This window comes from Carcharhinus amblyrhynchos, chromosome 2 (assembly GCF_965287045.1).
Source record: "Carcharhinus amblyrhynchos chromosome 2, sCarAmb.v2.hapA, whole genome shotgun sequence".
Classification (NCBI taxonomy): Eukaryota; Metazoa; Chordata; class Chondrichthyes; order Carcharhiniformes; family Carcharhinidae; genus Carcharhinus; species Carcharhinus amblyrhynchos.
In genome coordinates this window covers 54,857,931-54,880,734 of record NC_137325.1, presented here as the reverse complement: position 1 = coordinate 54,880,734, position 22,804 = coordinate 54,857,931, and the positions used below count along the sequence as shown (strand labels likewise).

The 22,804-nt window shown below is 41.7% G+C and overlaps 1 protein-coding gene across 2 annotated transcripts in view; it reads right to left on the bottom strand.

The window, feature by feature from the left end:
- The window catches only part of creb5b (cAMP responsive element binding protein 5b), a 359,057-nt gene that overhangs the window by 228,572 nt on the left and 107,681 nt on the right, over positions 1 to 22,804 (bottom strand). The gene's annotated exons all lie outside the window — the stretch shown is intronic.

Here is a 22,804-nt window from a genome sequence, read left to right as displayed (position 1 = left end):
CGCAGATTGAAACGGTGGTTAAGAAGGCGTATGGTGTACTGGCCTTCATCAATCATGGAATTGAGTTTAGGAGTCGAGAGATAATGTTGCAGCTATATAGGACTCCACTTGGAGTACTGTGCTCAGTTCTGGTCGCCTCATTACAGGAAGGATGTGGAAGCCATAGAAAAGGTGCAGAGGAGATTTACAAGGTTGTTGCCTGGATTGGGGAGCATGCCTTACGAGGATAGGTTGAGGGAGCTCGGCCTTTTCTCCTTGGAGAGACGAAGGATGAGGGGTGACCTGATAGAGGTATTGATCGAATGGATAGTCAGAGGCTTTTTCCCAGGGCTGAAATGGTTGCCACAAGAGGACACAGATTTAAGGTGCTGGGGAGTAGGTACAGAGGAGATGTCAGGGGTAAGTTTTTCACTCAAGGAGTGGTGGGTGTGTGGAATGGGCTGTCGGCAACGGTAGTGGAGGCGGATTCAATAGGGTCTTCTGAGAAACTTTTAGGTAAGTACGTGGAACTTAGTAAGATAGAGGGTTATAGGTAAGCCTAGTAATCTCTACGGTAGGGACCTGTTCAGCACAACTTTGTGGGCAAAGGGCCTGTATTGTGCTATGGTTTTTTTATGTTTCTATGTGGGAATGAGGTTATACAGATGAAGACTTAACCACCATGGCAGAGTGGAGAAAAGAGGAAATACAGTAAAGTCCAGAATCAAAGTTGAATTATGTGGCTATAAGGTCAAAAGAGTTTGCAGAAATAAAGAAATAAGGCTGTGAAGAGATTTGAAGATGGGGACATGGATTTACATTTAATCCACTGGGCACTGGGAAGCAAGTTAGGCCTACAAAACAGGAATAAATGGCAAGCAGACTTAATGTGGGAGTTTGCTAAGATTAAGGTACTCAAAAGAGAAAATGCTGGAAAATCTCAGCAGGTCTGGCAACATCTGTAAGGAAAGGAAAGAGCTGCTGTTTCGAGTTCAGATGACCCTTTGTCAAAGCTGAAAGGTATAGAAAGTAGGAAATATTTATACTGCAGGGTGAGGGAGTGAAAAATGAGTCATAGCCATAGAAAGCAGGGAAACCAGCTAACAGCTGTCTACAGAGAGAATAAAGGGTGTGAATGGCCAAACGGTAGAGAGGCTAAAATGGAAATGTCATAGAGAACAGTAAAAAATTAAATAAAATAGAATGAAAACAAAGGGGTTGAAGTGGGGCAGAGCAAATCATTTGGGTGTGAGAGAGAGGGGTTGTGAGAGGGGGAGGGGGTATACATGAGAGGGAGAGGTGTGTGTGTGTGTGTGTGTGTGTGTGTGTGTGTGTGTCAGGAATGTGACAGAAACAGGGGTAAGCATGTTAGTGAGAGAGAGAGGTGTGTACATGAGATTGCTGGGAATGTGGGTTTATATGTGTGTGCATGAGAGAGGGGGATGCCTATGTGTGAGAGACAGAGCAGAAGTGTGTGTGTGTGCTTCTTTTGGGTGTGAGTCAGTGTGTGCACGTATATCTGATATCAAAATCCAACTCTCCATCAGCAATCCTAATATTAAAAGGATTTGTGAGCAGTGTCATTTCTCCCACTAAAATGACAAAAAGGTAAGACTTAGTATTTGTTGAAGAACACTTTTCAAGTATAATAATTGTATTCATAAAAGAAATAGAAAAGCCTTTTAACTTTTGTTTCAAAGTTGTTTGTACCTGTTGCACAAAAGCAATCTTTTTTTGTGATTTAACTCTTCAACATAACAGAAGTGTTTCTTTGGGGTTCCGTCAGTACTCCTGGGATGTCAAAAGTGTTCCGTGGCTGGAAAAGTTTGGGAAACCCTGCTGTAGACGATGATGTGAGTGCAGGAAGAGAAATCATTGCTAGAGATGTGCTGGCTGTTTTGGAGAGGTTAAAATGAACACACACAAGAATAATCCCACAGGATATACCTGGCACACCTGTTGTCTGCGGTGACAAATGCTGCAAAACTTTCTTTGTTCAATTCATGCATCAGCACTGGCTGATAAGTAACTGGCTGTATCATAGAAGACAGAGGGTGGTGGTGGAGGGAAAATTTTCAGACTGGAGGCCAGTTACCAGCGGAGTGCCACAGGGGTCAGTGCTGGGTCCTCTGCTTTTTGTGATTTTTATCAATGACTTGGAAGAAGCGGCTGAAGGGTGGGTTAGTAAATTTGCTGATGACACCAAGATTGATGGAGTAGTGCATGAGATGGAGGGCTCTTGCAGGCTGCAAAGAGACATTGATAGGATACAGAGCTGGGCCGAAAAGTGGCAGATGGAGTTTAACCCTGATAAGTGTGAGGTGATTCATTTTGGTAGGAGAAACTTGAATGTAGATTACAGGGTAAATGGCAGGGTTCTAAGGAATGTAGAGGAACAGAGAGATCTTGGGGTTCATATCCACAGATCTCTGAAGGTTGCCACTCAAGTGGATAGAGCCGTAAAGAAGACTTATAATGTGATAGCGTTTATTAACAGGGGGTCTGAGTTTAAGAGCCGTGGGGTTATGCTGCAACTATACCAGGCGTTGGTGAGAGGCCACATTTGGAGTATTGTGTTCAGTTCTGGTCAGCTCATTATAAGAAGAATGTGGAAGCATTGGAGACAGTGCAGAGAGATTTACCAGGATGCTGCCTGGTTTGGAGGGTAAGTCTTGAGGAAAGGTTGAGGGAGCTGAGGCTTTTCTCTTTGGAGTGGAGGAGGATGAGAGGCGACTTAATAGAGGTTTATAAGACGATGAGAGGGATTGACAGACTGGATGTGCAGAAACTATTTCCTCGGGTGGATGTAGCTGTTACTAGGGGGCATAATTATGAGGTTCATGGTGGGAGAGAGAGGAGAGATGTCCGAGATAGATTCTTTACTCAGCAAGTGGTTGGGGTGTGGAATAGACTGCCTGCTGTGTTAGTGGAGTCAAACACTTTTGGAACTTTCAAGCGGTTATTGGATAGGCACATGGAGCACTCCAGAATTATAGGGAGGGGATAGCTTGATCTTGGGATTGGACATAGCTCGGCACAACATTGAGGCCAAAGGGCCTGTACTGTGCTGTAATGTTCTATGTTCACCTCAATGCTTTCACTGGGAGGGAAGCTGAGTTCCCTCAACTCTTGTTGATGCCATTCGTGTATCATCAACACTTTTCACATCAAGCCACAACTGTACCCTGCATCCATGACTGCTGAAAGTACATCCTAATAGAAAATAGCATTTCAGCCATGCTACTTCTTTGATACCAGCTTCGTAAAAAGATTGGTATGCAGCTTAGGCACAATGAAAAGATATGTAAAAATCACAATGAATATGTACAGTGCGTCAAATGGCATCACCAAATAGAAGCAAATGTGCCTAACTTATGTTCACGTCATGATTGGTAGACCTCACAAAAAACATTTGCAAAACTGAGGAGTGTGAGTACCTTAACCTTCTATACCCAACATCTCTCCCGTCACTCATGGCACCTTCCCACGCGATCACAGAAGTGTAATACCTGTCCTTTTACCTCTTCTATGCTTACCATCCAAAGTCCAAAACATTCATTCCAGGTTAGCAGTGTTTCATTTGCACATCTTTCAATTTGGTGTATTGCTTTCGCTGCTCTCAATGTGGTCTCCTCTATATTGGAGAAACCAAGCATAGACTGGGTGATTGTTTTGCTGAGAACCTTTGGTCTGTGTGCAGTCAGGACTCTGACCTTCCTGTTGCCTGCCATTTTAACACAAGATCCTGTTCCCATGCCCACATGTCAGTCCTTGGCTTACTGCAATGTTCCAGTGAAACTCCATGCAAAATGGAGAAACAGCATCTCATCTTCCAGCTAAGCACTTTACAGCCTTTCAGTTTCAACATCGAATTCATCAACTTCAGATGATTTGCTCTGCCCCACCTCGATCCCTTTGTTTTCATTCTATTTTATTTAATTTTTTACTGTTCTCTATGACATCTCCATTTTAGCCTCTCTACCATTTGGCCATTCACACCCTTTATTCTCTCTGTGGACAGCTGTTAGCTGGTTTCCCTGCTTTCTATGGCTGTGACTCATTTTTCACTCTCTCACCCTGCAGTATAAATATTTCCTACTTTCTATACCTTTCAGCTTTGACAAAGGGTCGTCTGAACTCAAAACAGCAGCTCTTTTCTTTCCTTACAGATGTTGCCAGACCTGCTGAGATTTTCCAGTATTTTCTCTTTTGGGTACCTTAATCTTCCTCTTGTTACAGAACAACTTCTGTAGTGTTTGCAGCCAGGTACAAGCGGCCTTGTTGACTGCATTGATTCAACTGGTGACAAGTAGCTTCCAGCTGTATTTTTACTAGAGGGTTGGCTTCAGCATGAAACAGTGCCACCCTTCAATGCATGTCCTGCTGCAGAATCCCCAAACCTTAAGCATCAGAAAGCAATAATACAAGTATCTAAATAATTTTAATGCAAACATGCAGTCGTTTTTCTTTCCTTTAACTATAACTTCCCATTTAATCATAAACCTTAAGAGGGGGGTAAAATTTTAGTCCTTGAATATGAATGGATACCTCACATTCTTTCTACTTATAAAACCTGAGGCTGAAAGCATGTGATTTTCAGATGCATGCTTATTGCTTGCAAGGCACTTGGAAATGTAGAAGGATTCCTATATTAATTATGTCTTCTTTCATTACTCTATATTTTTGTTAATTTATAACTAGCATTCTTGTGATGTACTTGGTTTATGCTTTTGTAAAAGGACATTTTAGTTAAAAATGAGTGCTATATGATTCATTTTGGTGGGACAAACTTGAATGTAGATTACAGGGTCAACAGCAGGGTTCTGAGGAATGTGGAAGAACAGAGAGATCTTGGGGTTCATATCCACTGATCTCTGAAGGTTGCCACTCAAGTGGATAGCGCCGTGAAGAAGGCTTATGTGTTAGTGTTTATTAGCAGGGGGTTTGAGTTTAAGAGCCATGGGGTTATGCTGCAACTATACAGGACCTTGGTGAGACCACAATTGGAATATTGTGTGCATTTCTGGTCACCTCACTATAAGAAGGATATGGAAGCATTGGAGAGACTACAGAGGAGAATTACCACGATGCTGCCTGGTTTGGAGGGTAGGTCTTACGAGGAAAGGTTGAGGAATGTGGGGCTTTTCTCTTTAGAGCAGAGGAGGATGAGAGGCAACTTAATAGAAGTTTATATGATGATGAGGGGGATAGATAGAGTGGACTATTTCCTCAGGTGGATGTAGCTGTTACTAGGGGGCATAACTATAAGGTTCATGGTGGGAGACATAGGAGGGATGTCTGACATAGGTTTTTCACTCAGAGTGATTGGGGTGTGGAATGCATTGCCTGTTGTGATAATGGTGTCGGACACTAAAGGAACTTTCAAGCGGTTATTGGATAGGCACATGGAGCACACCAGAATGATAGGGAGTGGGACAGCTTGATCTTGGGTTTGGACATAGCTCGGCACAACATCAAAGGCTGAAGGGAGTTGGATAGCTTGATCTTGGGTTCGAACATAGCTCGGCACAACATCGAGGGCCGAAGGGCCTGTACTCTGCTGTACTCTTCTCTGTTATATGTTCTAAAAACTGCAGTAGTGCTGCAGGTGGAATCCCTAATGTATTCCTCTTTTGTGTAGTAAAGAATAAAAAAGGCCTTCCTGATTTGGTCGACAGCTCATTTCAGAAGTAGAGGAATGTGTGTTTGTATTTGTAATAGTTTAAAAGTGACAAACACTTTGATTCCAAACTTCTAGAGATTGGAATCCACAGTTTCACTGAACATAGAACTGCTTATTATCTCCTCATGTGCTCTTAAACGGAGTGACTTGCTAGACCATTTCTGAGGGTAGTTATGAGTCAGCCATATTGCTGTGGATCTGGAGCCATAGGTAGGCCAAGCTGGATAAGGATGCCAGATTTCTTTCCCTCAAGGATATTAGTGAACCAGATGGGTTTTTACAACAATTGATAGTTTCATGGTTATCTCCAGCTTTATATTTCAGATTCATTAATTGAAGAATTTAAATTCACTGGCTGCCATAGTGGGATTTGAACACAAAGCTGCAGGACATTAAACTAGTTCAGTGACATTACCATTATGCCAATGTTTCTCCCTTCCTGAATTAGCTATACTTTTCCAAGAACTGAGCCGCTGTGGTTCAAATTGAGATGCTTGGCTGACCCTGCCGATTTCCATTTTATGGTAAACTTTTGCAAAAGCACTCCTAAAAACTGTCAATTTAGATTTACATTTGGATTTTAAAACAGAATTTTGTAGCTAAATGCTAGAATCAAGGTGGCTATTACTGTTTCTATAAAATAATTTTTATACCTGTTTGAGAGAGAACGCTATAAATTGGTCAATATGGATTGAAACATAAAGTACATCTGTGCTTCTGGAAAATCAATTCTGCACATTTCGACAACTGCAGCATTTTACAGTTACCTGTGCTTTTAATTATCTTCAGGTTAAATCAACTCTGTGATTTCCTCTGGGGAATGATCTAATTACTCTTGCTCGATGTAAGCTTTCCCACTTTCTCCAGGCTTTTAATACCAATGGAAGATTTATGATTCAGTTATACAACATATTCTTGATGAGTGACAAATCATGCTCCCGTAGACTTCTCACTTACATGGACAAGGCACCTACATAGATAGCTGCCAGTAACACTGACAGAAAACCTGCAATGCGACATATCAGATGGTTATCTCTGCCAAAGTCAAATTAATTCAACTGAAGATTACAAACAGCGGCTACTTTCAGGCTCAGGATACATGTGATTGACACATGGTGGTAATGTTGAGCAGAATATTCCCCCCAAAAAAACTAAGGGTGGAATCTTAGCAAAAAACGTCAGTGTTGGGTACAGCACGAAAAACAGAGTGTTGTTTTTTTCAGCCAAATCATATGGCTCATTAATATTAATTTCTACTCCCACAAATTTCACACCGCACCGGCAGCATGCTTCCTTGGATTCACTAGCAGTGTAATGATTGATCGGCTCCCAATGGGGAGCTCCATTTAAACGGCTCCCCAGCACTTGTCCCACAACAACTGCAGGGGATGGCAGGCAAGAGGCCAGCACCATGCTTCACGGAAGGGGCGCTCACCAAATTGCTTGACAGAATGGCACAGAGGCATGAAAGCCTTTTCCCTTGCAGCAAGAGGTGATCGTCCAGCAGGGTGACCATCCCTTCCTGGGATGCAGTGGCAGCTCTGGTGAGTGCAAGTATACTGCACAACAGGATGAGACAGAAATGCCAGAAGAGAATGAATGATCTTCTTTGCTCAGCCAGCGTAAGTGAACCATCCCTGGTCTCCCACTGGACCCCCTTGCACATCCCTCACACCCCCAATCCCTTCCCTCACTTAGTCACCTCACCTCTGCCAACACCTGGTCACATCCCACCCCCACCCCCCGTCCACAATCAGCATTTTCCCTCAGTAGCTGCTATGCTCCTCATACTCCATCCTCTTTTCTCTGCCCCAGCACACAGGCAGTGCCCAACTGACATGGTTACCAGGTGGGCACAGCTAGGCTTGCATTGCCTGATGGGCAGTGCCCAGCCAGGGCCTGACCACCCAGAAGCTTCAATGGCCTCCGAGCCCCTCAGTGTGGCCATTGTGCCTGCTCTCTGGTAGTGGAGACCTGTAGTGATTCTTGCCGTTCTTGCAGCACCTGAAGGTCAGAAGATCCTGGGAGCTGGGAGAATGGGAACAGGTTATGCACATTTTAATGCTTTTTAAAATATGCTAATCAGACTCACGCCCTTCTGGTTGCAATCCAGTTCACGTCACTAGAAAGGGATTGGAACGATTGCAAACTGTTTAGCACTGGGTACAAAGCTGATTTTTTGGCCCAAGTGCTATTTTCTGGGATCAGCATGATCTGTGCCAGGCACAGTGAGATCGGAAAATTGTCCTTATTACCTCAAGGGTATATTGATAACCTTTTCTCAGAATATGTGAATGCCTCCTCCTCTTGGGCAAAGGTAAGCCATTACGTGCGATTTCTTGCTCACATATCACCTTCCTCCCATCTTACCTGAATGACCTCATCATTTATTCAAAAGCCCACATCAGAAATTTATCCGAGTTCTGGCCTTTATTTATGAAACACACCCATTATCAAGCAGGAGCTGCACAATAGGCTAATAGTGTCCAAAAACTCTGAGTTGGGAAAGGCACCCAAGTGTAAGCATTCCTTCCTTCAACTCAGACGAGAAGAAACGTCACCAGGTGAGTTTCTAGACCTGGGTTAACAGGTCCACTCATCCATTTCCCCCAACCTAATTTTACAGTAAATATTCTTGCTATAAGTTGCTGTACTCTAACATACTTTTCACGTCCTATCCTTTGCCTTCTTACATTCTTATTGACTTTTCTTACTACCTTCTCCTCTCCACTGTGATCTGCTGATTCCCACCCAATTCCCTGGAAGAACCTGATTACAGAACAGCAATTACAAATTGCACTTGCATAGCACTCCTCACAAAAACTTTACAGCGCACTTTAAAAGGTGAAAAGTTAGGCAACATGCAGGAAAACATAGGGGTTGCGGGGACATGGGGGTGTGGAATCAGAGAATCATAGAAACCCTACAGTGCAGAAAGAGGCCATTTGGCCCATCGAGTCTGCACTGACCACAATCCCACCCAGGCTCTACCCCAATATCCCTACATATTTACCCACTAATCCCTCTAACCTATGCATCTCAGGACACTAAGGGGCAATTTTAGCATGACCAATCAACCTAACCTGCACATCTCTGGGAGAGGTGACAATTCCGATGAAAGATTTTAGGAGGCTTATGCAAAGAGGAAGATGGAAATGCAATACCTATAGGAACACAATACGTACAGTCAGTGCAATAGGAACATACATTAGATACTAGCAGCTACCTGGGTGGAATTTTCTGGCTCCAACACTGCAGGACTACAAATTCTCACCCAAAATCAATGGACTTTTGGCTAATCTCCAAATTTTCCAGGCCCACCTGAACCAATTCCCACCACTGGCAGAACCAGAAAATCCCAACCACTGTCCACATACCAAATTTTGCTTGCCAAAACATGAAGCGTTGGTAACCAGGGAATACAGATTTAATGCAATGGACAAAAGAGCCAGAGGCAACATGAGAGAAAACAATTACACAAGTTACAATATGCAGCCAAAAGATTTGTGGAAGCATAGACAGTACTAACTTTCAAAGGGAGTTGGATAAATATTTGATAGAAGAAAGAAATGATAGGACTAACTAGATGGAGCATATATGTTTAGCTATCCTTACCAAAGTGTAGGCGCAAACACGATGAACTGAATAGCCTCCTTCTGTGCTGTATAAATCTATGATTCTATGTTCGGCTTTGATATTTTTTGCCTGCTAAGTGTCCTATTGAAGGAATGTCTCAGTGAAAGGCCAATTAATGGGGAGAGAAAAAAGCGGCAATAATGGATTTAGTTTGGAGATGGAGGTTGGCCATCTGCATGATCCTTTTCAATAAACTCTCTGGCGTGAAGACCCATCATCTGCAGGGTCATTTCCTCCAGATGGGTTAGGTGAGTCAGATAGGCAGGGAGCCACAGTTGACTGCTCATCCCTCCCTTGTGTTGTGAACTTCCTTTTCCTGAAATCTTTAGCAGTTTGGTGAATGTTTCATTGTCACTGTGCTACAATCTGCCTCCCAAAACAAAGTTCAAGTATCTCCCTATCCTCCTATAGGGAAATAGATAATCTGAAACCAGAGTACCACACATAAATGAGGTTTTGAAGTATGTTGGTTCATCCTTGTTTCCACTGCTGCTATTGACAACTTCAGGCATTGCCAGAAGAATGGTAGCAATATCTGGTGCAGGCGGAAAACCCACTATTTCGTTAATTTGAGTGTTGTGCCCTAGTGTAGTGGCCAATTCTCCCTTCATTGAAAACCGTAGTGGTCTGAGATACACATTCAGAAATATTTCCATCTTCAGAAAGTCTCTGTTTCTGTTAAATAATTTTCTTTTGCTTCATCAGCAATGGTGGCCTCTCAGTAGTGGCAATCCCCACAGATGTTAGCCTGATGCACTTAGTCAACCATTGGAAAGGGGGAAAGGTCAACGTTACTAGCAAGTGGAATTCTTGCCTCAACACACCTCTGAAGACAAACCAATCCCTCAAATTAACACTAAACTAGCAGCTGTGTGAAAAAAATCTAAATTTTCATTTTGTTCCAATGATAGACTAGAGTTTTTGTCAACTTGCTATTTATATGCTGATCAGTTGAAACAGTCTTTCAATATCTACACTTCCACAATCCTGAAAGCATCTATTAGATCATCCTTAACCTTTATGTTCCAATAAAAAGGCCCTCATTTCTCCAATCTGTTCCACATAACTAAAGCCTCTCATCCCTGGTATTATCTTAGTGCATTATTTCAGAGAGTCAGCGCAGGTACACTAGACATTATGTTCCATGAAAATTCCATAATTTTATATTCTCCCAACTTGCAATTGTTAATTTGCCCCACTTTGTCAGCTAGAATGAGGTCCAGGACTGAATCTTCTTATACCTGATTTAATTAATATTTATTTGAATCCCTGTAATTAAAACATGACTTGCTATTCTTGTTAATCCTGAGACCAGTATGATTGATGTTTCATAATGCTTCTATAATTATTTTACAGTAGCAAAGCTCACATACAATGCGTACTCTAAATTGCCACATGCTTTCATTGTTTTAACAGGTTAAAAGCTGCATATTGCTAATTTGCATGAAGTCAATTATAAGCAATAATATGTGACAATATATATCTTTCAAAGTTACAAAAGAGTACAGTATGCAAAAATGTTACAGGCTTCTGAGTTCTATGCAATGAATCAAAGTTATTATTTTCAGCACTTAAAGAAAGTTGCTGTTTATTGTATGTCAAGCTCACAACCAGCATTGCTCACATTAAGAACTGCAGATTCCAGCCCTTTTTTGACTAGGATTTTTATGTAGCCCCAGGGTATTCCTTACTGTAAGTTCAATACAGATTGATTTCTGTGGTTTTTAGTGCTAACAGTAATATATCATACGAAGTCTTAAGCTAATGGTACCCTTACAGTCCTCTTCTCAACATAAATTGTCTGGATTAAAGCATAAAACTGTTATCGCAAAATACAAATAGAGTACATGAAGCATTTAAATGTATGGCTGGGTTCCAGATCCTGAAGAAGGGACAGCTAAATTACAATGGTGTGAATGATTTTAACTCTTCACCATCTCATAAAGGGACAGGAAAATAACTTTGGATATCACGGATTAATAATTTCTCTTTCACTTCCCTACTGCCCCAAAATTATTCTGCTTTCTTCCAAAAGCATCAACTTACAGTGGGGTGCACCCACAGCTCCTCAAATACCTTACCAAATTGATTTTTGATTTGTGAATATTTAGCTCAGCAAATATCCATGTCAAGCTAATACCAGCAATACAACATCTTCAAATCGGAAAACAGTGACACGGGTGCATTGGATATTAGGCTGGTCCAATTTTCTCCCAGACCTCAGTGACGACCCAAACACAGTCTGCAGATAAAATCTTTGGAGACAAATATACCTCGCTTTCATTGGAAATTGTAATACTTAAAATCCTTAGTCCGACTTTGATTTTTCTCAGCTCAGCACCATGCAATTGTTAATCCATAGCATTTATCTACTTCCACAACATGGAAATTGCAGGATGTCTTTACAACAATAATGGAAACATAAAGTTACACAATCTTAGCAAATTTTAAATATTAAATATTCAAAAATAAATAGGTACTTATTGAATTTTTTCAGTTGCTAAATTTGATAAAACTCATATTTAGTTCCATTCTTTTGGATTTCTACAGTCATGTGGAAAGTATATCAAAAAAGAGTTGCAGAAACCATGAACTTGAAGACTATCATGCTAACTCCCTGTGACACAGATTTTCTGAGCTCATTTGCAACCAATTACCCTTTGCGCACATAAGCCTGTTGCCCTATTCTGCCAAGGCAATGGTCAACAGATAAATAATATGGCAATGACCAAGAATTACACAAAAAGGTAGCATCTTACAATCAACTGCAGGTGTTACACAGATATTATACACATTTAACTTACTAGAAAGCCATCCGAGACAGCATACAGTAGTTGACAGGCTGAGCTATAGCATTTTCAAAATTAACGAGGGAGGAAAAAAACTTTAAAAGTTGAATAACCTTTTGGAGCTTTTCCAAACAAGATGACTTTTAGCCTTTCTAATGATTGTTGTCTGTCACTTAAAGAGATTCCTGGGGTATTACAAACTCTTTCTGGATTTGGCAAATGCTTTGCAATCTGCTGCTTGGGTTGGGGCTGATGTCAGACCAAACTGATTCTAACTCCAAGCCAACATACATAACAATTATGGGGCTGTGCCAGAATACACAAAATTTATAACAAATATTCAAGAGCTGCCTTAACGTATTAAAATATGACTAACACAACTCATCCCTGGGTACTTAACAGCTCACGTGCAATTGAGAACCTCTGCAGGAAATAAATGTTAATGAAGAGCATAGCATAACATAAATCATGTTCAGCTAAAATGTAGGTTACAGGAACATCAAGTACTCTAGTGCCACAACTGGGAGATCTTTGCACTACAAGCAAGCAAGAGAATGGATAATCCCAAATGCAACAAGATGAAACAATGCTCAATTTTGTGATTACTTCAAAATTCAATTTTTCTGGAAAAACCCCACAAGCAGCAAAAGGAATTTAATCAGGTCTAAGTTGTCTATTTGCAAGTGGCAATGAAAGATATGACGAACTTTGTACCTGTTGAGTGTGCGCATTCGGTGGACAAAGAAGCGAGAGTTAAAAGTTCTTTTGGCTACAGTCAGCCCTAGGTTTCAAACTCGTGGACAGCCAGCATGAAATGCATGCTGAAAAAGGCTCCAGTGCTGCCAGGAAGGGTGGGTGTCAAGAAAATGGAGGGTATGGGCTGACACTTCTGTTGGGCTTCCTTAAGGCAAACAGTTGTTGCTGAGCTGTCACAGGGAGCTGCAGATCTCTGCAAATTAGCACTGATGAAAAAAATGGAGCAAACTATGTCAATGTAGCACAGTCAAATATCTGACAGCAGTATTCACATCCCAGACATCTTTTTTAATTAAACTGCATCCCAGACATTTTATCCCCCCGGATTGAGGTTGAACCAAAAACGTAAAGGATGCCAGGCCAACTGACCTGCCCCCCCATCCATAAAAGTGGACGAGCTATATAAAATAGATTTTATTTGACTTTTTAATGGGCTCAATTGCCTTCTTAATTGTTGGCGGGCGTGCTTTCAAGTCTCGAGTGTACCCACAAAGTATCTTGTGAGTGCAGGATGATATCAGGAGGTAAGCCTGATGTCTTCCTACGCAATTTCACATTTTGTCAGGTCAGGCATGTGCCAGTTCAAGTCATCTAAAATTCTGGCTATGATATTCTATTGTGAAAATATGAATTGTGAAAATATAATATAATTTTCAGATTATTCTCTGGCGCCCGTTGAAGTGGTGGAGGCTACCTCGCTAAATATTTTTAAGACGCGGGTTGATGGGTTTTTGATAAGAGAGGGGATTAAGGGTTATGGGGAGAGGGCGGGAATGTGGAACTGAGCCACGACAGATCAGCCATGATCTTATTGAATGGCGGGGCAGGCTCGAAGGGCTAGATGGCCTACTCCTGCTCCTATTTCTTATGTTCTTATGAGGAACTTTACCTGCTGCCAACATATAGCGGAATTTCTAATAATGTGTCTTAGTTTTCTGATTTGCCATGGTGGCACCCATAGCTTTTCATTGACAGTATGTCCACAAAATTAACCCCTATGTATATCATAAGGGATATGTTTTAAAATTCCAGATTAATTATGAACATATAGTGACATTTGTTGGAAACTTAACAGCCAGCTCAAAAATTTAATTTCAGCATTTAGGTTTTTTAACTTTGCTTTTTAATTATAGCTGATTTTGGGACGATATGTAAATTTGATTAATTACAAGCCCGAACTCTATAACCTACTTCAGTCACCAAAATGAATACAGCCCTTAATATGACCCAATCATTTACTTGTTTCCTAGAGATTTTTGTGTAACAATTGATATCAATCCACTCCAGTTATCAAACAGCTCGGGGGGTTGTATCTGAACAGCAAAAAGTACTGCTCAGTTTTAACTCTCAGACATTTGAGGCACACTTCTGAGTTAATGTTGACAAATGCTCAGTCCAGTAGGGGGTCCAAGATCATTTTAAAGCTAAGGCATCAGCCATAGACACTGGCCAATAAAGGTCAGTCCATATATTATTTATGCAGAGTGAGGGTGAGCAGAAAGACTTCTCAGGAATATTTTGGCTTCTAATGCAATGGGCATCACTTGAGAAACCCTCCTCAGCACATCCTACCCTATAATGTACCTGAATCCTAGAGGTCAACTTCCAGGTTGACCAATTTTCATATTCACTGGCCAGATACTACTTTACACTCATTCTCAGCAAACTGCTGGTGTGATCCACTCCCCTGCTTCCCACCCGAGAGTTACAGTGCACATTTATAATTTTACAAGCTGTCCCTCAACGGCAAACATTTTTTGGAAAGAAACTTTATTGCCTAGTTTTATTGTTTAGTTGACTTATATTGACTCAAGTAACAATTTTATGGCCAACAAACCTTCCTGTGTTGTAACACAACAAAATTAAGGACTTGCAAAATTGCAGCAGAAAAATTACATAACAGCAGATTAGTTTGCAGAATGACACTTCCCTGGAAATCAAGTTACCATTTACAAGTCATTGTACAGTGCCAACTATTTTTTGTTTACCAGCTTAATGACCAGTTTTCATCTTATAGCTTATTTGTCTCATAATGTGACCCAGCATATCTATTTCATTTTAAGGGCAATAATTCAAATCACTACCTAATATCCTAATATTTTTAAAACTTGATGTCCATCTACATGTGAAGGATAATATGCTGACTTTGCAGTCCAGCAGGTAGGTATGTCAGAAGTTTCAATGCATCTTCCATATCATTAAACAATGATTTCATAAAACCAGCAGTTCCACTGAACCAGCTGGAATGTCAGTTTTCCATATTAATAATTAAGACTTCTCAACTTAGATGGAAAAAAATCAGTATTTATCATATTAATAGACCATTGTAATCTTGTAATAAGCTGTTGATTTCTGTACAGAAATGCTACAGCTGCCTTTGGAAAAACTCATTGGGAGCGCATCTACCCTTTTTCAGTACCTCCTTTATCACACCTAGAATGTTGTATGTGCCTGCATGCCATTGTAATATAAAAATGCTCAGCAGAGCAAGGGTTACCCTGGGACTGGAGAATAGCATTGCCCATTGTACGATGAAAAGAGTCACACGGTAATAGATTTGGACAAGGCACTCAGGAAGCAGTCTGCATGGCAGTATCTATGATCTGCACATAGTTATTAATTAACAATAAATAGCTCATGTTTAAACATACAAGTCTCATAATTTCATCATTGAGACATCTAAAAAACGCATAACACAACATATTGTTCGGCAATACGAGGGGAAGCAAGCAATCTGTGTCCAGTAAGTTGATAAAGAAGGGTAGGAGAAACTATGAAGCTGGGCTAGCGCTTAATATAAAAAAGGATAGCAAGAGTTTTTATAAATATATAAAAAGGAAGAGGCTGGCTAGGGTGAATGTTGGTCCTTTAGAGGATGAGAAAGGGGACCTAGTGGTAGGGGATGGGGATATGGCTAAGGTATTGAATAACTTTTTTGTTTCTGTCTTCACGGAGGAGGATGTGAATAATTTGCCGGGTGTTAGCGATGGAAAGGTGGTAGGACTGGAGGGTCTTAATGACATTACTGTTACTAGAGAGGCGGTGCTCGACAGACTGGAGGGGCTGATTGTGGACAAGTCCCCAGGACCGGATGGAATGCATCCGAGGGTTCTGAAAGAAATGGCGGAGGTGACAGTGGATGCCTTGGTGGTTATTTTCCAGATGTCGCTGGATTCCGGGGAAGTGCCGGATGATTGGAAAACGGCTAATGTTACGCCATTGTTTAAGAAGGGTGCCAGGCAAAAGGCGGGGAATTATAGGCCGGTTAGTTTAATGTCTGTGGTAGGTAAAATGTTAGAATCTGTCATTAAGGAGGAAATTGCGAGGCATCTTGAAGGGAATTGCTTGATAGAGCAGACGCAGCACGGTTTCATTAAAGGGAAGTCGTGTCTGACAAATTTACTGGAGTTCTATGAGGATGTGTCTAGGGCGGTGGATAGAGGAGAGCCGGTGGATGTGGTCTTTCTAGATTTTCAGAAGGTGTTTGACAAAGTACCTCACAAGAGGTTATTGCAGAAGGTCGAGGGACATGGAGTTGGGGGTAGGGTGTTAGCGTGGATAGAGGATTGGTTGTCAAATAGGAGGCAGAGAGTGGGGGTCAACGGGTGCTATTCGGATTGGCGGATGGTGACTAGTGGAGTGCCCCAGGGGTCAGTGCTGGGGCCTCAGCTTTTTACCATTTACATAGATGATCTGGAGGAGGGAACCGAGTGTAGGGTGTCGAAATTTGCTGATGACACCAAGATTGGGGGAACGGCAAATTGTGCGGAGGGTGTGGAGAGTCTGAAGAAGGATCTAGATAGGCTGGGCGAATGGGCCAGGAAATGGCAAATAGAATTTAATGTTGGCAAGTGTGAGGTGGTCCACTTTGGTAGGAAGAATGGTAGGAAGGACTATTACTTACGTGGAGAAAAACTGCAGCAGGCGACAGTGCAGAGGGACCTCAGGGTCCTTGTGCATGAGTCGCAAAAACCCAGCTTGCAGGTGCAGCAGGTGGTCAGGAAGGCGAATGGGATGCTGGCCTTCATAGCGAGGGGGATTGAATATAAAAGTAGGGAGGTCTTGCTGTGGCTGTATAGGGCATTGGTGAGGCCGCAGCTGGAGTAGTGTGTGCAGTCTTGGGCGCCGCACCTGCGCAAAGATATTTTGGCCTTGGAGGGAGTGCAGAGGAGGTTTACTAGGCTGATACCGGAGTTGAGGGGGTTGAGCTATGAGGAGAGGCTGAATAAACTAGGCTTGTACTCGTTAGAGTTTAGGAGAATGAGGGGAGATCTCATTGAGACGTATAAGATGATGAATGGGATGGATAGGATAGAGGTGGAGAGACTCTTCCCGCTCAAAAAAGACAGTAGGACTAGGGGGCACAGCCTCAAGATAAAGGGGGGGCGGTTTAGAACGGAGTTGAGGAGGAACTTCTTCACTCAAAGGGTGGTGAATCTCTGGAATTCTCTGCCCGTTGAAGTGGTGGAGGCTGCCTCACTAAATATTTTTAAGACGCGGGTTGATGGGTTTTTGATAAGAGAGGGGATTAAGGGTTATGGGGAGAGGGCGGGAAAGTGGAACTGAGCAGCGACAGATCAGCCATGATCTTATTGAATGGCGGGGCAGGCTCGAAGGGCTAGATGGCCTATTCCTGCTTCTATTTCTTATGTTCTTATGTTCTTATAAGTTCTTTGCCAATATCATTTTTAACTGAATTATCTGGAGCTGTGAAAAAAGTGGCTCAACCATTTCATAGCAGGGGGCCTTCAAGTTGACTGTCTCCCAGCCTGCTGTTCAAATAAAGGTAGTTGGTAGGCTCCTGACACTGCTGCCCAATCGGAGCTCTGAAGCCTTAGTAGCACTATCAGGAACGGAGGTCACTTCTTGGGGTGTTTCAAATTAGAGGCATCCTCAGGCAAAGAACTACAAATTAAATGTAGAGGATCAAGGGGCAGTAGACCCTGTGGGACAGAGGGAAAATCTCACCAAGGGGATGGTTGGGAGGCACTGCTGAATTTCTGCCACCAGGGGATAAGTAAAATTCAAGCACATAATTACCAACATGACAGTGAATGCATGTAATTTACTGATGATGGTAGGTATCCAGAATATTAGGGGATCTGCAGCACCCCGACTTTGACGACTAAATACATGGAGTGTATTGCTCGTCTTTTTTAAATTTTGTCCCATAATGACCAAATTCCCTTCCTGAGGAAATATTTAAAATTAAATAAAACTAATAGGAAAGTTTCTGGTTTGTTAACACATCCAGGTTGTCAGTGTCTGGAACAATCTCAGTGGTTTGGCCTCCTGGCACCAGAGTGATACCCAAACAACTTTCATGGTTCGGGCCTCACAACAAAACTTTAGGCAAGCTACCATCACTCCATGAGTGTTGATACTGTTTCAATGTCGGGTAAGGGTGAGAATGAAATTTGCCAACTCTTCCACTGTGCCTAACCTTAATATGACCTTAAGGAGTGGTGGGAACAGTAAGCAACAAGAAACAGATGGGATAATTTTCGCAGCCTGAAGAAGCATTCAAACTCATCCTGACTGGTGGGCAGTGCCAGGGTGCCAGGCTGGCACTGTCCAGTGGACACCTCCCTCTGACCACCTTTGTGGGGGAGCCTCATTGGCTTCTGGCTTTACCAGCAAGGCCATCATGTCCGGTCCCTGTAGATGGGGACCATACGTGATTCTCGACGGAGATAACCTTCATCCATGAGGCCACAGAGGCAAGTTAGCCCAGAAAATTACATCAATAGAATTTAAATATTGAGATCAACCTTGTATGCTTTTTGGGTGCGAGGCTGATCTCGCCGGATATCTGCTCCTGGTAAGATCGCGAGAAGCGATAAATTGGGTGATTTCTCAGCTCTCTCCTGATCTTTGGCTGGCAGGGTGAAAGGGAAGATCTCTCCTCTTCCCCAGCCTTTGAGGCAAAGAACTGCTTGAGGTCGTCGAGCAAGACCATTTGCAGTCAGCTGGACTGAAAGTCAGCAACTTTCCACCAGACATTACATTATATATAAACACGAGGGCAGGCAAAGGCATACAGAAAAAGGGTTGAACAAAATTCATGAGAGCAAATAGTTTATCTTTTTTATGCATTATGACATGTTTTGATTTATAAATCTGGTTTGGAATAGATTTTGTTACTGTGGTTTTTATTTTTGCATTATTGTCAAGATGGTCAGTAATAGAAGAAGATAAAGTGTGGAACTGTTGGCAAATGGGAACTAGGGGTTTCATTGACTGGCATCGCAGCCAAATAAGTTGTTGATAGACATCCCAGCCAGAAAGGAGCATTCTAGGTTGCCTCCTGCCTTTCTCTTTCTTATCTTCCTCCAGTTTCTCAGCTGATCATTGTGTTGTTAATGGCAAAGTCTGTGCCCTTGTGAAGGTGAGATCGTGCAGACCACCATGAATTTCAACAATTGCTATGCTGACTAATCTTCCTCCACAGTGGCCCAGGCAGCAGAAACATTGTTGCAATATGCCATGATGCCAACATAGCTTTCATTGTGCCATGACCTTTTTGCCCACTAGCCAACCTTTTTTTAGTTATTGTGGCTCAAATTCCAATGGCACAACTGACTGCATAGAATGAGAGCAGCATGACTGTTGCAGGATATTGGGTTCTGACCTGCATAAATCAGTGTGTCTAATCACAAATTAACTGGATGTCGACGGTGTGGATTTCCTTTTGATTCCAGTTTAGGCCAGAGTTGATATGTGGCATCTGCAAGGTGATATGTATGCAGTCAATTACATCACATATCATGGGGATGACTGCAATCCTCCCCCTGAAGCCCTCTGTTCATTCTGGCTACTGCTTTCTGAGAAGAAAGAATTAATGTCCTCAAAACTGTTTGAAAAGAGAGCCTCAGTGAACTCCCTTATGCAACAGCAAACTATAAGATGTTGCAAATACCTCCAGCTGCAGACTTGCAGGAATTCAAAGCATCAAGGTTCATGACCACAGACACCTAAACACCATTGGCAGCTCTATGAGATTAAGTTGTGACTGCCTGTATTCACTAATGCATAGACATCTAACACACTTTTCCTTACTGTAGTCCTGTTAGGAAGATTAGTGCCTGAACACTGCAGGTAGATACAGGCTCCTGTTAAGAGCACATCTCCTGCCTCTTCTAGCAACTCATCCAGCTCTGTGTAACTCTGCTCATTCTCCCAGTCATGCGGTATTCTAAAAGGAATGATTATTCCTCCACTCATGTCTGGATCAAGTCCTTTAATATCTGCCACACCACTCCTTGTAGACATTAGCAATTTTATTGAACTTTAGAAGACACCACACATGTACAGCAGCAGCAACAGCCAGAAGAAGTCAATCAGTAACTGACCTGAAAAGTAGTTGATAATCCTTGTAAATAGTGTTGTTGGGGGTGGGGAGGTGGGGGTGAGGTGTCTGTTCTGCTGCTAAATATATGTTTAACAGTACGATAAAGAGATGACATTAGGTGGAACACTACTCTCCAAAATAGTGTCTCTGGCATCAAATCATTATTGCATGCTGATTGACTTCATGATCTGCCTACTCCACATACTTCTGGTGGATGCTCATTACATGAGCAAGGCATTCATCAATATGCAATCCCGCATCATTCGCACCAGAAGTGTGCATGTGCTGCAGCCACCTTAGAGATTGAAAGGCTTTTATAGCACCCAAAGACAAAGGTACTATGGATCCTATTGTTGCGTAATAATTTATAATCTAGTACCTGCCGATATGAATGTATATTCTGGGTTACTTATGTGTTTTTACTTAACATGTTTCCTTCAAAATAACCAGCCACAAGTTCCAAACACTAGTACTAAAACACTGTTTTCTGTAGGCATTTTTTTTTGCATGGTTGCTAAACATTATTTGTCTCCTCATGCACAGTCCAAAATCCTTCTAATGTACAACTTACAATACCAGGGTTACAGCCTTGTACAGGTTTCTGTTTAAAATCAAAATCATGTCTAGTCTAGCAGGTGCAAATTACTAAAAAATTAATGTTTTGATAAAGAAGTCATGTTAACCAGAAGAGATATTTTTGAATGCAAGTTTGAAATAAGTCAAAATGAGTGGCTTAATTAATTATGAACAGATGTTTTTTTTAAATATTTTTGATTCTTTATTCAGATTAGAATTCTTGGGATAGAAATGATTACATTTCTGATATTTTCGCCAAGATTCTGTCAACTTTAATTGATGTCTTAATTTCATTATTTGTATTTTAATTGGAACAATCTGGTTGCCTCAACCTTCTTGCATTTAATTACTTTGCATCTTCCTCTTCAAGCACTGGAAATTTAACACTTTGATACTGAAGCAATCCCACATTTATTTAGTAATTGAATTAATACAAGAGTAATTACTGCCAATATTTCTATTCATTTTAACCCTTCCAACAGAGACTTAAATCATTATCATTTTAAAAGATGGAGGCTGGAATTCTTTGGCTGTTCACACAGTGCCACTCTGCCTGCAAGGATGGAGAACTTGAAGCTCAGCCAAATCTCCATTCACTGCAGCAAGAACGTAAAATCTCAGCTGTGGGTGAAGTCAGAGGATCTAGCCCAGAATCTGATTAAATCCAGCAACACCAGACCATCTGCAACATATTAAATTATTCACATATGAACTTCTTTCAAAGTGTACGTTCTGTTTTTAAGCTGATATTTTAACTGAATTAATCATTAAAGATTCAACTTAGCTCTTACCAACTATTTGGGAAGAAGTACAAGAACAATTATGTTCAGTAGTTGTGTGAGCTTTATACAACCTGTTTTAATTGAGGTACAAGTAGGGGTGCTATATTAATGTTTGGTGAGGACAGGATGAGAATTTGACGCCTCCTTTCTTTCAAATAGCTTTCCAATACTATTAGAAAGGTTTAGGCATTTCAGTGAGATTCAGTAAGGTTTGGTGCCTATAGAACCCTATCCCGCATCAGAACAGCATCTTCATGAATAAAAGGAAGAAACTGCCTGGGAGAATATATTAAAAAAGAAAACAAAAGGAGGTAAAGATTCAGCTGTCATTTTCATACCTTTACTGGGAGATTATTCTCAGACAAAACATTCTGCAAGTTGTCCTAATTTCACTTTAGGCAGAATTTAGTCTTCCTGGCGCAGGTCCCAACAGCGGACCTGGGAGTGAGCGGCATTTTAGCTCACAGCGAGAATGGCTGGCTGACTGCGATTATAAAATGGCCAGCCAATAAAAGTGGTAAAGGTGTGGGGCCCTGCCAATTCTGCAGCAGGAACAGGCAGCAAGTTGCCTAACCCACTTTCAGTTGATGGCATCGTACCTGCTTGAATGACTGCAATGCAGCAGCATTGGTGTTGCAGAGGCCGACAGGAATGAAACTCCTGACCAAAGCTTAACATTCAAATTTCTTCCCTACTAGTGATTCCAATGCACCTCCGTTGAATTGCTGAAAGCCCAAGTTTTATGAATATTAATGATATGTAAAGTCTTTGAAATGACCTTGCCACTTTGTGGCAACAGTATTGCCATCCTGCTTCTTTCCCGCACTGGGATAATTGGGGCACAGTAAAAAGTCTGACAACACCAGGTTTTAGTCCAACCTATTTATTTGATAATATACCTGACGAAGGGGCTAACCCGAAAGCTTGCGAGTATATTATCAAATAAATAGGTTGGACTAAAACCTGGTGTTGTCAGGTTTACTGTGTTTACACCAGTCCAATGCCGGCATACCCACATCATAATTGGGGCAAACATTGATGAACTGACACAGCTCTTCCCACACAATTCATGACCACTCCCAACTCCTAGCTTTGTTCCACACCCCATCAGACAACATTAAATTCCTCCCTTTGACATTCAATTTGTTTCAGTCATAACATTTCTACTTAATTTGTCTCTGAGACATGGCTAGTGAAATTACGGCAAGTTGATCTAGTCAGAAGGCTAGCCAGCTTCACAAAGTCTGACTGT